The sequence below is a fragment of the Olea europaea genome, unplaced genomic scaffold, assembly GCF_002742605.1.
Source record: "Olea europaea var. sylvestris unplaced genomic scaffold, O_europaea_v1 scaffold1346, whole genome shotgun sequence".
Lineage (NCBI taxonomy): Eukaryota > Viridiplantae > Streptophyta > Magnoliopsida > Lamiales > Oleaceae > Olea > Olea europaea.
The window spans coordinates 225,840-240,292 of record NW_019230952.1 but is presented as its reverse complement, the minus strand read 5'-3'; the positions used below and the strand labels follow the sequence as shown (position 1 = coordinate 240,292).

General features: G+C 34.9%; 1 pseudogene; it reads left to right on the top strand.

The window, feature by feature from the left end:
* Nucleotides 1-2,752: 2,752 nt before the first annotated feature.
* On the top strand, nt 2,753-6,442 carry LOC111375187 (annotated as a pseudogene).
* Nucleotides 6,443-14,453: the final 8,011 nt, after the last annotated feature.

The following is a 14,453-nucleotide window of genomic DNA, read 5'->3' as shown; positions in this document are numbered from 1 at the left end:
AGGCCAAACATGGGCAAAAAAAGCGGCTCTCCGCAAAAAGCTTGCAAGAGCTCGACAAGGCGTATATCGGACTCGAACCACTTGTTCTAATTTTACATCTCAAATTGAGTCACACTGACTTTACTTTTATTATTTTTTCAACTGTCATTTGAAGTAGCAAATAGGCTGCAAATCTCGACCTGGACACCTGACTCGTTTTAAACCTCTTTGATTGCCTCATTTCGTATCCAATATCTAAAAATGAAAGTAGATAACAAAATTTAGTGCTCATATGTTTGCTCTTAATTCTATCTTTTCAATGCCTCTCTTGATGTCCAAATTCTACAAGGCATGTGCAAGTACACTGCAATTTGTTTTTATTAGGTATTAGGCCTTTAATCACTCGAGGGCCATTGATTCCACTCCAACTAATTTTCGCACTCAACTTAATACGATATACAACTTTGATTTATTTGCAAATTTGATCATTCTGTCAATTATCGTGTCAGTTTAACTAAAGAAATATGCTAAATTGCATATTAAAACTAATGGATTGCTAGCACATATATTCACGTCGCACACTAGTGCAAAACACCCATATATATATAGTCATGATCTCCATATGTTAAGTACCGAGTGAAGTGACATATTACAATACGCAGTGAAAGATAATGAATAGTTTTAAAATTAATTGCACCACATATTGTGTTGTGCCACTTGAGCATGGTGCTTAGTTTATATACTTAGTACCGGTGCTTAGGTGTCAAATCCGTATATATACACACACACACATAATGCTTTACGAAATGTTTGAACTAAAAGCAAATATTTTTACGTCAACCATATATTAGTTTTAAGTAAGCACTTTATGTTAGCTAACAACTATAGTGGACAAAATGATTATTTTTAAAGTTGAGTAATCTCATCATACCAAATTGAAAATGAGGGATCCGAATGAGACCCCGATTCAAATATATTGACCCAATTTGCGTTTAATTCCAAAAGGGGGGAAATTTTTTTTGAAAAAATAACGTACGAAACTACGGCTTATCTTTGAAAAAGAAAATCAATGGTGTGCTCATCTATGGAGCCCCAAGATTTGCATTTTCATCTCCAAAAACCGAAAAAAAATTGTCACACTTTACAAATTTCACTCAGTGGGGACTCCCTCTCTCTCTCCATATAAACATGTCTAATGTGACTTTGTGTGAGTACGGCAGTACGCATCTGACTTACTATGCGTTTGTTGATGCGGATATTATAGTAATATTCAAACGGGTCTCGATCAACGGTGGGAAGATTCCTTGATGCTTTCCAGTTTGTGGCTTCTAATTTTTTTGGAGGTAATTTTTAATTTGAATTCCCTCTCGCTAGGATTTTTTATTGATTGTACCTATAGATTTCAGTTTGGTTTGGCACATGAATGATTGATTCTTCATTTTGTTTATTGATTTTTTCTTAAATAAAATGTATCTGTATATTTGGTGAAAAAATATCTGGGAACCAAATTTTGTCTCATGTTATATTATATTGGTTAATCCTTTGACATTGGTGGATTCTTAGTACTCATCCATTTTCTTGGCTAATTGTTTGGAAAACTTTGATATCTGTCCATTCTTTGACATTGGTGGATTCTTAGTACTCATCCATAATTTGCTTAACAACACTTCTTTTTGCTTCCTAAGTTATTACTTCTACGGTTATGTTTAGTGAAATTCAGAATTTAAGCAAAAACTCTGTATTGGGTTGTTACCATTAAAATTCAGTGTTGTAAAAGCTAGAGTTCTTTTTAATCTCAAGTGATGTTTGGTTATATGGATTGTGCATTCAAACTACTTAAAAAAGAACCTAAGAAGGTGGTTTTAAACAAGCCAAACATGCATCTTCTAAAAAAAAATTTATTGCCTGAAATCTTGTTTCTTGGTGCTTGTCGTTTTGCTTATTAAAGTATATCCAAGAGACTCTTTAAATACAAAATACTTTTTTATTTTTATTTTCAAGAGCTAATGCTTAAACTCTGTATTAACTTTTTTAAAATAAAGAGTGGATTTGACTCTTCAAATTTAGAGAGCTAACTCTCTCTATTCTTAATATATAATGATTGCATTTAATAAGTCACATATTTCAATACTTTGCTTTTTAACTATTCAAACCACATTTAAATAGATTGGTTATTGACATATACAAAATTATGTTAAATAAAATATGAAATTTAATAAATGTTTTTTGAGAAAAGCAAAATAAAGAGCCAAAATAAAGGGTATTGTTAGAGGGTATAAAAATTTTGGCTCTGTAAATTTAGCCCTTGTTTGAGCCCCATTTTTTTTCATAAGAATGAATTTCTGAATAGTATATTGATGGGAAATGTGTGATTAAAATATAAGGAAAATTTTTAGATTTGCGTGTAATATTTTTTTATTAAGAATGTGTTATTGAAATGATGTCAAAATATTGTTTAAGAATGTTTTTTTTTTCCTTCAAAAAATGGGGCTCAAACATGGGCTTAATGATATTCTCTATGATGTATAAGATGCTCTTAGTTAGAGTCTAATTTAAAATTAGTGCAATGACAAAATATTAAAACGTGTAGCTGCTTCTCACATGGAGTCTAATTTAAAATTAGTGCAATGACAAAATATTAAAACGTGTATCTGCTTCTCACATCTATTATATTCTATTTAATAAAAAAAACTTTTTCTTTTTGTTTTGTTTGATACATTTTTCCTAAGTTTTGATCGATATGGCGCCTTCACAGCTGTATCTATTGTACGTTTAATGAAATGACGTGGTTCTTCCAAGAACATTGCATGTTCAATTCTATTTAAATGTTGCTTGCTGTGGCTGAAAGTTGTGTACTTTTTTCTCTCAAAAACAAGGTTCTATATGGAATTTCTCAGTTTGAACTGTCTCTTCTATAGCAAGAAGAAGAAACTGTATTTGTGATCGGGCAAAATTTGGTGTTTGTAGGTTGGTTTACTAATTTTTTTTTTCTTTTTTCATTTTTTTTCCTATTGAAGGTCTGGATTGCTTTCTGTCATAGTGACTAACAAGAAACGGGAGTTTAGGTGAGTTCACGATGATTTTGCATTGTAACAACTAGCAATATCTGAGTTGTTTTTGGCCAGTGTAGCAACTTCTTGTCAAATTGGATGATTCTAATATAAGAGAGTGCAAAACTCGGTAGGCCGGTTTAGTGTAAGAGGAAATTGCTTAAAAAACAAATGATTTCCTTAAAACTTAATTCTAGACAGCTTTGGACCGCGTTTTCTGCTTATTCGTCAAGGCATTTAAAGACAAAAACACACTTCTATGTTATTCAGTACAGTAGTTTCTGATTTCATCTTCAAAAACTATTCTAAGTAGTCGAAGAATAACAGCATACTCTCAAGTCTCAGGTAGGTTTGAGGCATATTGTCAATTTTCTGGTTTCTGACACCAGCATTTCTTTATGGAGACTAAATTCTGAAATTCACCTTACAGAAACTTACTCGTGTATAGGTGTAGGTGTTATTGCGTTGTTATGGAGGATTGCAAACGAAATCATTCGGAGAAGGAAGATTCTCCTGAAGTACTTCCTTCGTTGACCAAAGTTATTACTACACATGAAGTGGCTGGTTTCGATGCTGTAAAACAGCATGACGCCATAAAAGATCGATTGAAATCAAATAGCTTTCATTCTTCCGACTCGTCAACCATGGCAAGTTTATTAATTCTCTGCAATTGTTAAGTTGTACTTGTGACTATTCAGTTCTAAACAGCCATATCATGAGCTTAAATACACCAATAAACACTAAATTCTGGTACAATACTTCATAATTTATCATTTCAGGGAAATGAAGCAGTTGCTGTAGAAGGGCAAAATGATAATTCTAATTCTCAGAGGATTCATTTTGTTTCCATTAGCATGCCACCTTCTCCTGTTGGAGTTCATTTAAATAATATGGAGAAGGGTCTCTTTGGATATAATGATGGAGAAATATTGGGCCACGATATTCCCAACTCTGCCGTTGCATCCACAAATAATAGACAGATCAAATTTTATTGTCAGCCGATACCAAAAGGTCCAGTGCTTAGTGAGGCCATTGCTAGTGGAAAATTTCCCAAAGATCCAGATCTTCCACCAAAGAATCCTAAAATCAATGTGCATAAGGATAAAAGATTTGACTCTTTCAAAACATGGTCCAGAAAAATTGAGGGGCAAATATCGAATTTGTGTGGAAAGCGTAGGGAAACTGAGATAGACCTTGAGACTCAGCGGCTTGCAGAAATTGAAATTTTACCAGCAGACCGATACTTTGATGCATTGGAGGGACCAGAATTGGATACCTTGCGGGTATGTGTTTTTTACTGTCAACCATCTGGTTCAAATTGTTTCATATTATTTCATCAATGTTGAATGTTCATATTTTCCCTTAACAGGCTTCTGAAGAAATACTTCTTCCGAAAGATGAAAAATGGCCGTTCCTTCTACGCTTCCCTATCACTTCCTTTGCTATTTGTCTTGGCGTTAGCAGCCAAGCCATAATGTGGAAAGCCCTGGCAACTTCTTCTTCTATGAGGTTCCTCCATGTAACCCTGAACATAAATCTGGTCCTGTGGTGTGCATCTCTCGCTCTCATGGCAATTGTCTCTTTTATTTACTGTCTCAAAGTGATTTTCTACTTTGAGGCAGTTCGTCGTGAGTACTACCATCCAGTACGTGTTAACTTCTTCGTTGCTCCATGGATCGCCCTTTTGTTTTTGGCCCTTGGAGTTCCTCAATCAGTTTCTCGAAAGCTGCACCAATCTCTTTGGTACATTCTTATGGCCCCCGTCTTCTGCCTTGAGCTCAAGATCTATGGACAGTGGATGTCGGGAGGACAGCGAAGGCTTTCTAAGGTGGCCAATCCCTCGAATCATCTCTCAATTGTTGGGAACTTTCTTGGAGCATTGCTTGGTGCAGCCATGGAGCTAAAAGAAGGGCCTATTTTTTTCTTTGCTGTTGGATTGGCTCATTACATAGTCTTATTTGTAACTCTCTACCAGAGACTTCCAACAAATGTGACACTCCCTAAAGAGCTCCACCCAGTTTTCTTTCTGTTCGTTGCTGCACCTAGCGTTGCCTCTATGGCATGGGCCAGGATTCAAGGATCCTTCGACTATGGAGCACGAATTGCCTATTTCGTAGCCTTGTTCCTTTATTTCTCTCTGGTTAGTCTCTCTAAACCTTAACTGTTAGCCTTGTATATCATTTATCAAAGACACAAGATGATGAAATGCACTTAAAAATGTGGTTCTAATGTTAAGGAGAACCTGTTGTTTCAATAGCCAAGGCATCATTAATAGTTTCTATGTCGGAATATAGAGCCTAATTTATAATTATACTCTTCAACTAGGCATTCATATATTTTATTAGGTTGCCCTAGTTTCCTATGATACATAAAGGAATCTGAGGTAGAACCTTTTACTGCATGTGCGAGAAAAGACTAAGAGACGTGTGCAAAAACATTGTAATCTTCTTCCTCATTGTAGTGTAAAAATAAAATAAACAACTAGCGAATCAAAGTGCTCTAACTTTGAAGGATAACAGCAATAAATCTGTGTTCTTGTTTCATTCTGATTTCTTTTCGTTTTATTCTTCTCAGAGTTTGGGATTAAGGTTAAATCATAACTTGCTCCACGGGGCATATGTGGCTAACTTATTTTCATTTTCTTTCACTCTCTACAGGCTGTCCGTGTTAATTTCTTCCGAGGCTTCAGGTACATTTTCTCTTCAACCTCGTAGCATGATTTTAAGTTATCTAGCAATTCTATTTTAGTCAGATATTTCAATTTCAAATTTGCTAATTATATCTACAGGTTCTCATTGGCATGGTGGGCTTACACTTTTCCTATGACTGGAGCTGCCACTGCCACGATCAGATACTCAACCGTGGTTACCAACATAGTAACCAAAAGTTTAACCGTCGTCCTCTGTGCTATGGCTACCCTTACAGTTGCATCAGTGCTTGTAACAACTATTATTCATGCATTTGTACTCGGTGATCTATTCCCAAATGACATACCCATTGCAATTAGCGAGACGAGGCCTAAGACATCCCGGAAATGGTTTCACAAAAGAAATGCCAGCTCAGATAACAAAAATGGAAAAATTCCTCAAATGTTTGAGTTCTGATGGTAAAGATAGTGAGGCTTCTGTGTTGAAAGATGTCCAGAACAATCACCCTAGCAACATTCGAGATATGTTAACTCTTCCTGTCACTCAATAAAACTTTTGTCGCTTGATCAAGAGAGGAACTTTAGATTTTCGAGTCACCAATGAACTTGATGTGCCAAGAGGAAAATAAGGTTTATTCAATGAAAGAAGAGAGTAAGTGTAAGTAAATATTTTTGCCCTGTAAATTTGCAGTACTTGTGTCTCATGGTAAGAAATAATCTAAAATGATCTTCAATTATACGATAAATCTGATTAAGGCTTTTTGAAGGTGAAGTGTACTAGACTAGACATTGTTGCACATAATTAAATAATTGATCAAATTCATGTTGATATTGGAGTTACTCTATTGATAGAGATAAAAATTTTATGATATTTGTTTTCTTACACATATGAATGATTGGAGGTGTAAACTTGGTTATGTAGGGCCAGGCTCGCCTCCTTTGTGAACAATTAGTCACATTTGATAATCGGGTCATTTCTCACTTAGTTCGACTAGTGGAGTGTAAACTTGGTGATTGCGCTTGACCATTCTCAGTACATGGGAGGTTTGGGCTTGTTTTAAGACGAGTCGTGGGTCGAGCATAGCTCACTTTATTCATGAACAACTCGTTTTCTCCTATTTTTTGACTTGTTTAGTAAGTTCTTAAAGAAATTGTTCTTTTTGGGGTTTATTTTGTTAGAAAAAGCTCTAAATCTTTTCTTCACTTCTATTATATTGATGCTCAAAAAATGAGCCCACTCGTGTCGGCTCGTTACCTACACTTGAGGGCCAAAGGACCGAGTTGATTTTGAGATTTGACACAAGCCGAGCTGTAGAATTTATTGGCTGAGTCAACTCGACTAGATTCATTTGCATCTCTAGACTCACCTGGTCTTACCTCTCGGGCAGCCACATTTGATAATTTGGTTATTTATCACTTAATCTAATTAGTGGAGTCTTCGAAAGACTAATCAATGCATTTTTTTTTTCGAAAATTTACCTAAAAACCTACATTTCAAGACCAATTTTCATAAATAAGGACGATTTATTTTAAATGCAAAAATTAGGTGATAAATAAGGTAATTAAAATTATAAAATTAAATTAATGTACATATCCACTTGAACCCCCACTCCTCCCACTACAAAACCCTCAAATCATTTTTCTTGTCCTCTATTTCTTCCCTGCTCTATTACACCTTTTCTCTACCCTTTCTTCCTATGAATCCTCTCCCTCTCTTTCAATTGCTCATTCCCAGCACCACTGCTCCTTCTTCTCCAGTAGCTGTGCACAGCACAAACGTCATGTGCTGGGCATCGCTGCAAGATACGTAACTATGTGCGGTGGTTTCTGATATGATCTACTGGGGATGATGTAGGTCATTTACGCTGTGGTTGGTGGTTGTTTATGAGTGGTTGTTTGTGGTTATGGTGGTTTTTTGGTGGTCGATTCTCACTCTCTTTCTTCTTTTTATCTTTTCTCTCTCTTTCTCTATCATTCTCTGTACCTATTGACTCTCTACTATATCTTTTCGGCACCGTTGCGTACGACAGAAAAGAACCCTAGTTCATAATGGCGAATCCTTATGTGTAGAGGATCAGCATGGGGACGTTGTTGCTGTGAGCAGCAGCGCTTTGCTTCGACTCTGATGCTCGTGATCGGGGATGAACTATTTGATTTACTCTTTGAAAATGGTTAGGGTTTTGTAATATGAGAATACTCATCACTAGGGATGTCAAACGGGCCGAGTGGCTCATCGGCTCGGCCGTTCAGCTCTTAAAGGAGCTCGTGGGCTGAGCTCGGCTTGTCACGATCCCAAGCCGAGCTCGTGGATTAAAGGAGTCGACTCAGTTCATTGTCATCTCTACTCACCGCCTCCATGGTTTGGGGGGGTGGATATTGGTTTTTCTTTTTTCCTCTTTGAAGATGGTTAGAGATGATTGTTGATGTTCTACAAATGGTGCCGATGATTTTTTGATCTATTGTATTTTGTGGTGGCGTAAGCGGTTATGGTTCTATTGCTGGTGCATGTGGCCATGGTGAGGTGTTGTGCGTTTGTTTTTTGACAGTGTTGGGAGTGGTGGTGGTGCAGACAATTGATTATGACTCTTTGTGACCAGATTCGTGTATAACTATGAGTGTATGTGATTTGATTATATGCACTCACAAATTAGATTGATATGGTCACAGACAATCACACCGAAGATAAAGTTGATCACAGTTAGTCACTGATAAACATAGGCCAGTGAAAGTAGTACTTATGGTTGTGAATTTGAGTGAATGTGGTGGTGATTGGCGGCTGGTTGTGATACTGGTCTGTGGTGTGTGCAGATTTGTTTGTGGTGGCCCATGTATGACTAAGTATGTGTTTATTAAGACTGGTTGTGGACAATTTTGTTAATTGTAATTTGATCACATATCGTCACAGTTAAAATTGACGTGGTTATAGACAGTCACATTGAAGACAAATTTAGTCACAAATAGTCACGTACAATAAATTAAGTCATAGATAATGTAGTTAATCACAAATCTAGTCAACCTTCCCTACACCATTATCGTCACTATAATTTCTGGAGATTTTTTTGTTTTTTTTTTATAGTGGGATGGGGTGCAGATAGAGATATAGTTTTCAATTTATGGAGAATTTTCTACCGTAGGGTAGGGTAGGCTAGGTTAGGGTGGTTCCGTGGTGTTGAGTGAAATCTCCAGCTTTTAATTTCTGAAATTTTTTTAGGTAGGTTGGTTTCATGGAGTGTTATGTAGTGTAATCTCCAGTTTTCAATTTTTGAAATTTTTTTAGGGTGTGGGTGTATGGGGATCGTGGGGGGATATTATTAATTGATATTTTATTAATTTGGTGGGAATGGGGTGGGGATACTATTCATTGTGTGGGGGATATTGATTCCAATCCATGTTCTAATTATGATCATTGAAAATAAGAACCTTAGTCGTGCTTAAAAGTGAATTTACTTTTAGCTTATTTATTTTGTTAATCATGATTTTTAAAATTACTTTTTCTGCTAATTGAACTTACGTTTTGGAACTTGTTTATAAATAAAAAGTAACATTTAAACTCAATCAAATACGATCTTCATGCGTGTGTTGTTAGTCCAAATAGTAAGGATGGTGAAGTTAAATATATATAGCTTTTATAATGAGCTTGCCTTAATCGTTATTGTACGAAAAATTTTCTAGTGCTCCTCAGAATTTTAGAAAATTTCTCATCTATTTAGTGCATGTTTACTTTCGATTCATATAATTCCATCAATATTAGTCGATTAAAAAAATGAGCTAATTAATCTTGTTACCGCCGCAGTGAACGATGTTGTGTAAAAAGTATTTATATAAGCACGATTATATGACCAATTAGATAGGGCTTTTATAATTTTGTCCCAAAGACTTCTCTTAGGACTTGGTTTAACAAATAAATTTATTAAGTCGAAACTTTCGAGACAAATAAATGGATTTATATAAAAAAAAAGACACTATAAATATTTTGAAATAAGCTATACTAACCAAAGAAATTACATCTTTCTAAAATTCATACCAACCGTTCGAATCATCCACGAGTATGTTGGTTTATGTGGAAGTTAGAATATCTGTGACATCTTTGATCGACTTTACATATTTAAAATTAATGTCTAAGAGTATGCAATATAGGCATCGTTTAATGATATTGGTCACTGAAAGTAGATGGTCGGTTCAACTCTGTTGCGCAAATCAATAACAATAGTTGTGGCGTCCTACAAGATGCTTTGGAAGTCGTCTTCAAAACTCAATTGCATTTGAGTGGGTTTTATTGACGAAAGAAGGACGTCCAAGTCATGTGATACAAATACGACGTTAATTTTTTTGTATGGGAAAAATTCATAAGGAAAAGTTTGAGTATCACACATTTCAAATCAAGAAAACAAGTTTCAAATTTTAAAATTCAGATTTTTATTTAAATTTATTTATGATTTAATTAATTAATTAAATATATTTTGGCCACAGAACTGTATAATTTGTTCACAAATTAACGATTTAATTAGACACTTTTTTTTTTTTTTTTTTTGTCACAAATCAGAAATTTTATTTCATAAATTATTTTACAATCATAATTCAAAAAGTTTATAGGTTATAAATCAAAAAATTTATAAGTTACGATTTATTTATTGCTCACAAATTACAAATATTATAAGTCACAACTTATTATACAGTCACATATTATCAAATTATCAGTCATAGATTAACAATTTTTTAGGTCACGCTATTTCTTGATCACATTATATTTTTTATTAATCACAGATTAACTAATTTAATAGTCATAGTCAACCAAATAACTTATGACCACCATCTCACTACTGCCTCCAGAACCACCACCACCACTTTGCGATATTTGATCCCAAACCCTCCAAATAGTTGGTCACAAACATCTTCATACCACACTGCCACCACAACCACAACCACCACCACCACACCATCGCCACCGCTGCCAACACTATCAACCGCCACAAACACTACCACCATCGCCTCAGTCATCATTAACCAAAAAGCACCTCCACCACCAACCCAAAAATCACCTAACTCATAGATCCAAAACCACCAACACCATCGCCTCAACCATCATCAATCTAATAATCACCAATAGAAAACACACCTAAACCTAAGCAAATGAGAGAATGAAGAAACCACCCAATCACCACCTAAAAAAGTGTCTTGACAGGCCCGTTCATCGTCGAAAAACATACCTAAACCCTAAGCACCACCTTGTCGCTGTAGCCAATGTCACAACCCTCACCAACCAAATACCAAACGCTAAAAACTAAAAATCAGATCCAAACATCAGAAACCTAAAACATTCTCTCTCTCACACACAAATTCCCCAGTAGTAGCCATCATCCCTTCCACCAGCAAAGCAACGTCATTCCTTCCATCGGTAGAGCAATGACATGGCACAGTCGCATCTTCACCGTGTGTAGCATCATTCATCGTCGTTGTACAATGATGATGGTGATGGGTTTCGAGTTGCACAGTTCCCAACCCCATCTGTCTGCCTTCGCCGCTTCAGATTGTGGTGGTGGTGTTCGCTGGCAGCGATGGTGGCAATAGTCGTGGCGGTCATGGTGGTGATGAGAGAGAAGTGAGCGATGAGAGAGAGGAGATGTAGAGAAGGAACGGGTTTGGGGGAAATGATTTTGGGTGGGGGGGTTAGGGTTGGTTTATAAATTAATTTAATTTAATAATATATTAATTATCAAAACATCTTATTTTTGAACAGTGAAACTTCCAATCTGATTTTAGAAAAGTTGAATATTTAAAGTATTGTTTGGTGTAATTTCCACTTTTTGTATTAACTCGATATGTGTGTAAGGCATATCTAATTAGTCAAGATATGTTAATGGAATTAGATATTCATGTTGTAGTGGACCATCTCGTGTCCAATAAAGTGGAAATTCGACCCGTTTAAACTTTAAAGAACAAACAAGAAATTATTTTCACAATTGTTCCTTAATGCCTAATATATAGAATTTGTCTGAATAATTGGCTGAACACTTCCGACATTGCCATTTGACAAGAATACGGTTCTCTGCCGTGTTTGTTTCCAAAAGTCCATTTTATGACCCCGCAACACAATCGTTTTAGTTGCCCATCATGGCAAAATTTTCCACATTAATCTGCAATAATCTTTCTTTAATTCTAAAATTGGCCCAAATTATCGTAAGTTGTTCGTCCATCAATTAAAAGCTCTATTGGCACCTCTCTAATCCCATCACTACTGTCACCACCACCACTAAGGGATATTTCTCACCTACTTTTGCCCTCCATACTCACAGGTTTGGAGATGAAGTTTTGGTCACTTTGACGATCCTTTGTACGAAAGCGCTCAGATGTCTTTTGGATGCATACTTGTTAAAAATTAGAAGATTTAGAACTTGACGACATATTTTTGAAAGAATTGAGATATTTACTGCAAATTTTCATAAAAAAAAAGAGGAGTGATATAATTATAAGTAATATTATTCATAGCTAACGACTACCGTGGTCGTCTTTATGTTTATTTATTAACCACTCTTTTGTAGTGGTTCCTTTGTCAATTTATTGACAATATATTTTTATGTTTGAAAAGACACAAGGGCACAGAAAGCAAATTCATAAGATTCTCCAGATGATCACGTGCGTTGCACGTTGTGGACCAATTTATTAAAATTATTATTACTAACAGAATATTTGGTTTGGCAAGACGTACATTGTTTAGCATTTTACAGTAAGTCTATTTTCGGTTCTCATTTTTATAAATTTAACTTTATTTAATATTATTTTTGACATGACCTGCAATTACTTTTCAATCACTCATTTATTAACTATCATTAAAATTTATTAAAAATTTAATATTTTTAATTAACCCAACATGGACTAAGTGGAACAATAACAATTGCTTTTATTTTCATTTTATAAAACTCTTGATGGCTAGAGTGAAAGAATTAGTGAGCTTGACATGTTATAGTGCTTGATTGTCAAAATTAAATTTTAATTTTAATCACACATTTTATAGGATTCACAATTATTACTCACTTATTCATCACTTATTTTTATAAATTTATAATTTAAGTAACTTTTAATTTCTTCCAAATACACAATTAGTTTTTTTCTTTATTCAGGGTTATATAATTTAAGGTTTTGTCGTTTCTCTGTTACCATACTTGCTTTGTATTATTGAACTCAAATATGAATGTTTACCAAAAGATTAAATTTCAATAATTTAAATTTTTATATAAGATGATTAACATGATATTAGAAAATGCAAAAGACTTGAATTCAACTTTTACTACTACCTCATATAAAAACTTAACATACACACACATGCACATGTTGTACAGTTGGAGTAAGATAAAGTTTAAAACTAAAAATCTCAATATATTCTGTCTATAATAATTTAAGTGGGTTAATTGAGTTAATGATCTATGATGATCGAAATAATTACATCAATGGTCTTCGTGATTATATTCATATGATAAAAGTTCCTTAGTTTCCAATAGTCTAGGTCTCATGATAAAAAAAAAAAAGGTTAAATCCTACGTGACATCATTAAGTGTTAATGTTTCATCAAACGTCGTTGTTTATTATATCAAGCTAGCAAAATTTGTGTTAAAAAATCAAATGTGGGTTTATCATACGATTTAAGTTTGAAAATTTGATTAAAATTCGAACATGTTTAATTCTCAATTTTGTTGATTTGACATAATAATAATGTTATTTGGTGACACACTTTCATTCAATGGCACCATGTAGAATTTAACTTTAATTTTTTTAAGTGAGTGACCATTAATATAAAGTTTAAAATTTTGAATTATTATTACCATAAAAAAATAATTCAATACTCATTGATGTGATTACTAAAAACTTTAGTTACCCTTAAAGTAACGAATTGAATAAAGTTTTTGAATGAGACAATTGTGATAATATATTTGTGTATATATTTAGGCAAGTGTGTGTGTTGAAGCCTAATAAACCCAAGCGTAGGGATTACTTTTTGGAACGAAGAATTCAGGCAAGCATGCAGCTGTAATTAGGCTAGGGATGTCAAAGAGGCTCGGTGGCTCAGCTCGAAAAAAGCCCGAGCCGACCCGGCTCGTGGCTCGGACCAACTGAGCCAAAGCTCGGGCCGAGCCCCAAAATGGGGCTTCCACTCGAGCCCGGGGCAGGCCCGTTTAGTTTTTAAAAAAAATAACAAAAAAAAAAAAAGGCCTGCCTGCCTATATTGTGCTGCCTGTTGGGCAGCAATTAAGAGAAAAAAAATTTTAAAAAAAAAAAGAAAAGAAAAAAGACACCAAAACACGAGCCGGCTCGGCTCGACTCGGCTCGGTAATGCCCGAGCCAAAAGCTCGGGTCGAGCTTTATTTTTTTGAGTCGAGCCAGGTCGGCTCGGCTCGGGCAAAAAAAAGCCCGTATTGAAAAAAGCTCGAGCCGAGCATGAGCCGGGAGTTTCGACTCGCGAGTCGACTTGGCTCGACTCTTTTACACCCCTAAATTAGGCCAACAAAGCGTTAATTTTTTTATCCATTCTTATGGTTCAAATGGTGGGGTTTGAAGCAATTAAATTAAGCATGCTACTCTATTTATATTTTCCAGCATTCTAATTCCCTTTTAGGATTCTTATTTAATTTTTGTTATATTTGTTAATATAATGAATACTTAATTTTAAAGAAAATTATTGAGACGAATTTCCCCTCTATATTTATATATAAAAAAAAAATGAAAAACCCATATTTATAACTAACAAAACACACACTTTACTCTTGAGCAAATTCTTGACATGA